This window comes from Tympanuchus pallidicinctus, unplaced genomic scaffold (genome assembly GCF_026119805.1).
Source record: "Tympanuchus pallidicinctus isolate F22 unplaced genomic scaffold, pur_lepc_1.0 scaffold2, whole genome shotgun sequence".
NCBI classification, from domain to species: Eukaryota; Metazoa; Chordata; class Aves; order Galliformes; family Phasianidae; genus Tympanuchus; species Tympanuchus pallidicinctus.
The window spans coordinates 28817819-28823091 of NW_026294721.1; the positions used below are offsets into that span (position 1 = coordinate 28817819).

The 5273-nt window shown below is 33.7% G+C and overlaps 1 long non-coding RNA gene across 1 annotated transcript; it reads left to right on the plus strand.

Annotated features, from left to right (window-relative positions):
• The first annotated feature begins 2612 nt into the window (after positions 1–2612).
• Positions 2613–4865, plus strand: LOC128080584 (uncharacterized). Its single transcript, XR_008206790.1, has 3 exons — positions 2613–3061; positions 3517–3607; positions 4553–4865. It is a non-coding gene; the product is annotated as an uncharacterized LOC128080584 (long non-coding RNA).
• Positions 4866–5273: the final 408 nt, after the last annotated feature.

Below are 5273 nucleotides of genomic sequence, written 5' to 3' on the forward strand. Positions count from 1 at the left end.
TTAGATCAGGACACAGGACAGTCCTCCAAATATCAGAAAACTGGATTTACAATTTCAGCTTTGAATAATGCAGCAACATTCTGTGCTGTCAGAAAGGAGGCAGGGCAGACTGATTTAATGTAAAGATAGCAAAATGGAGCTCTGTTTTGGAATTGTCAATTAAAGCAGAGGATAGAGGATATTGTAGTGGATACAGAGTTTGTGTTTCAAAAAATCAAAGACAAAAGATTACAGTCCTTTGAAGTACTATAGAAGACTTTATCTCATATTCCTTTGTGCTTTGTTTCCTTAAAGTAAATTCATTAAGAAACTGAAACAAGAAATAAATCATTCTTATTTATTTATTTATTTATTTTAATAAAAGCTTAAAATATGAAGTCTGGTGGCTCAAAACCAGTAGGAAAATATGTGCTTTGAAATGCATGGTGTTTTAAAAGACCTGAATCATGATTTTTTAAATGCTTGAAGCTGACAGCAATTTATTTCATTTTTTCATAAGAATGAGAAAAGGATAGAATAAATAGACAATTCTTGCCTTATTACCACATGGACTTTTAAAGGCATACTACATAGTCTTCTCACATCGTAATAGTTTTTTTCCCCTTAGAAAGAAATCAAAGCTTTTGATCAAATTCCAGAGTGAAGTAGATGTGTAAAGATGTTTGAGTTTGAAACATTTATAATCTGTGTATTAAATAAAGGTACTGTGATTTCATTGAGCACTGCAATATTATCATACATTTGGACAGGGTTGATGAGAGTCCCTGCCTCTCTTCATAACAAAAAGCATTTTCCCTCATTTTGTCCTCATCTCATGGAAGAAGGAACCTCTGTCTTGAGGGGATTTCACACCAATGCAGAGGTTGAATATTCATGGTGACTTTGAGATCTGCTCCTTTTCCCCAGCTCCTCTGGGAGCAAATTATCTGTCCCAGCAGACAGCCAGACCACCAGAGATCCTGTGGCATTTCTCTGGAAAAGGGACTGCTACTGGTGGTGGCTGAAAGGGGGAGGGGGAAGTGAAGTAAGATTTGCTTTGAACTTCTATCTTTCCAATTTTTTTGTAGAAAAGTACAGAAATGGTGTACTCATCCTAAACCTAGAGAGAAGTAGGGTATTGCAAGTGATTCAGAGCTAAGGGAGAGCTGGCAGTATGGGATACAAGACTAAGACAGTATTCTGAGTGGAAGCTGTAGCGCTTGACTGTCTGTGCAATGCTTTGCTCTGGTATTCCTTTACTGTCCAATTATAAACAATCAATTTATTGTTTTTTTTTTTAATTTTTCCCCCAGTAAATTTCAGCTTCACCAAGTAACTTCCAAAAAGGGCTTCTAATGAATATGACTTCTGAGCCATACATATAACCTACCAGGACTGTATCGACATCTGCTTTTCATTTTGTTTCAGCCATGCTGAAACATGGCTGAAGTAAATCTTCTAGCTGTTGCTTCCTTCTGTGTCTTGGTTCATGCTGCAAAGCAGAAAATCTGCAAGAGCTTACTTCCTTTTGGATGAAAAGAAACTGAAAGGCTCCCTCCAGGAGCAACTGTCATACACACCAACCAGCAAGAGACATTCAATTCACTCCTCTACTAGCTGCTAATTGAATTGGTTTATTGGCAAATTTATACTTACCGGGCTGTATCATTCATCAGTGTATAAATAAGAACAATATAGCTGCTACATAACTTATGTACAGACCTCTAGACTGCTCCTTTGCTAGAAGCTGCTCTTGTACTAAAAATCAGGCATGATTATCATGAGAGGGTACATTCTGCACTGAAACAGATGGGGAAAAAAAAAACTTTTGTATTTAATTATACTCTAGATAAATAATTTTAAATAGAAAAAAAAATAAAAATTCAAATACTAATAAAGTGAACCAATCTGAAATATTACATTTTGAGAACAAAAAAGAGATTCCTGTAAATATTTTTCATTAGCAATCAACTAAAAGCTGACTAGGAAGAGATGTAACAGATACGTGTTTTCTTTTGCACCAGATATAGATGTGAAAATAGAAATGGTTAGAGGGCAGGTATTCCAAGCAGACAACTGTTTTACCAACTGCTGTTATTCCTAAAGTAGGAATTAGGGTGCTAAGATAGTCACAGTCTGTGATTTCTTTACCATATCTGTAAATATTTTTTGGTTCTTATGTGCCTTCTGATCTTGAACCTTCAGGTAACACTTTCTTTGCATTTTAAGCTTTTATTAGTTAGTATGAGACGAGTCTTTTTCGGTCTTCTATTAATCAAGTGAAAGTGGATATCTTTAAATTGTAGAATCTGCAGTTTCACAAAATAGAAGCAAATAAGAAATTGAAGTACTGCAATCCTCATTATGCAGTCACAAAGAGCAATCAGCTAGCATGGTACAGCAGCCTAAGCAGGAATTTCTACAAAACCTTTCAACACCCACTCATTTCATTCAAAAATGAAATTACGTTAGAACCAGGTGTTCATTATCAGGCTAGATCCTAAAAACAGAACAGACTCCTGGGAATCAAAAGCCAGAATGCTGTCAACAGAAAGGCACAGTAAAACTATATGTATATCTCTATATACACACCTTTTTCTAAAAAAAAAAAAAAAAAAAAAAAAAAAGTACTAATTTGTTCTAGAAATTCTGTGGATAGTGTTAGTGAAAATGTTCAAGATATAAGTAATCACTTTCTGAATATTTTGTGGCTAACTCAGAATTTGGAAATACACAGTCCAGAATTGTATTTAAAATCTTTATATACAGCAATAGGTTCTCTAAGGGTGGCATGCATAGCTGGGTCATTTTTGTCCTTTTGCAAAGAGCAGGTATCAGTGTTAAAAGCCTTTGTTAGTAAAAATTAAGAGTAATAACTTTTTTTTTTTTTTTTTAATAATCCGATTTCAGGTACTGTCAATTGATCTAACACAAACTGGGTTATACCAGCTGCTGCAGTGGGGAGTTGATGCGAATTCAAAATTGTGACTAACACAAATAACATCTGTGATATCCAAAGCAATAATGCTGCTGCAGCTAAGACTGAAATCTCCATTTCCAACTCCATTTTTCTCTTCTAGAGGTATAAGTGTTAAGATTAATCACGGAATCATCATGGAAGCATAAAATGGAACAAGGATTCTGGGGTATGGATTTTTGAAAGGAATCAAAGTTTTCAAAAGGACAAAAAGACAGCTACTTAATTTTGCAGCTGTGGAAATTCCCCAAGCACATCCTAATTATTGAAAAATTATCTTTTTAATTTGTAATATCAGACTCAAAAATATGACAATATTTTCTATTGTCTCATGAAACCATCAAAATGATCTATCGTGCCTCAAATGTAGACTGAAGAATGTAGCCTTTGGAAGTATTAAACTTACCAAAATAAGCAAATATATGATGAAAAGAAAAATAATAAAAATTTAAATTTCACAATAGACAAATTTACTCATAATTTCTGGTAAGTTTTCTGCCCTACCACTTCGAATTTTTTTACTGAGAAGAGGGTTTGTTTTTTTTTTAATTTGAAAACAGGTTTTGGTATTCAGGAATGTATTTGTAAACTGGACAATTGAGAGAGACACTGGAAGTTTAACCAAGATTGAAAATACGATACAGTATTCTGGTGAGTAGTCCTGGGTTTAATTTTAAAAAATCTTTTGATCACTGTTGTAAGTTAAATAAAACAGAATGCTTTTCAATTTATTTATTTTTTTTATTTATTTTATGCAGTAGGAATTCAGCTGTTCTGAAACAAAAGAGCAGAGGCATTTCTTCTCATTAAATTCATCATATAAGCACTGAGTATACTCAAAGCTTAATAGAACTACAACTTACCAAGGTTTTCACATACTGAGTTGGGCCTTGAAAGGTTTGTTTCCAGACAATGATCATCTATTTAATAAATAAATCTCTCCTTGGAATGTTTAATTTTTAATTAAACTGCTTGAGAAATGTTTTGAAAGACATGATATGTTACAGCAAGTTTTCTGAATAACAAAATGTTCCAATCCTTTTTACTTCTAATGAGACCACTTACTGCAACCTTTTCTAAAGCAAGGGCAGAGCAGGCATCACAGGAAATCCACCCACACCTCAGCCTTACAAGTTGGTTGCATTTCCAAAGCAACACTGTTCACTGGTTCCTTGCTAAACATCCTACTTCCACGAGCAAAACTGTGCAGTAGTCAGAAAGAGAAAGCTGAGTTTTATGTTGTTGTTGTTGAAGTTGTGGTGGTTTAAGATTATTACGAAGACATTTTTGTAGGAAGAGATAGTATCTTTCATAGATCAGCTAGCACACTTCAGTCTTTCGGAATTTAGGATTGCAAAGTTTCAGAATCTTGTATAATTTTTAGTGAAGCAGTTTGTTTGCTTTATTTTGAAGGAAAACTATAATTTGCAAGCTATATGTATATCTAAGAAAAAAATCAGCCTGAGAACTAAGCAATTATTTCCCATGTTCTTCAATTTGCCATATACAAATATTTAAAAATAAATAATAGATTTGGATGGGCTTGTCTATCTTCTTTCTGCATCTGCTTACATTTGGCCCTCTTTATTTCTACAGCCACAAAACTCTTGAGGCTGCATCTCTTATTCCAACATTTGATCATATCTATGTCAGCAAAAACAAGCATCAAGGATGTACTGCTTAAAAACAGACCTGCGTTTGTTTTCTTGATTTGATTCCTTGGAGATGACTAGGTATAGTTGGTGATATGAGGAAACTATACAGTCTCAATCAACTACATCTGGGATTCTGACAGATTATTTTTTTTTAATATGAAAATAAGCTTATATACTTCAGAAAATGCATAAAACTTAAGATCAGTGCATCTTCTCCTCTCAGACTCGAAAGTCAATTAAAAGAGGATTTCTTTTAATCTAAATAGTATAATTCAACTATCTATCACAAATATCCACCCCAATCATTCTGCATTTTTAGTGAAGACTTTTGAACGTATTTGTTTTTTGACCAAGGGAAAGGAAATTTACAAAAATAAATAAAGAAAAAATCATAAAGTTATTCTTGAAATCAGTTTTCCCTCCTCTAATCAAACTTCTGACAAGAAAGGGAAAAAAAACCATGAACTTCTATTACTTACTAGTCAGAGATGCATCTGGAAGCTGTGCTGCTGCACAGTCAAGAATTAAAACTACTTGGGGAAAAGGGGTGCTATTGGGTTCATTGGTGCTATTGTATCTTATTCAGAGGGCCTTTTCTAATATTTTTTTTTTCCTACAATAAGCAAAAATAGAATATATGTTTTAAAAAAAAAAAAAAGGAA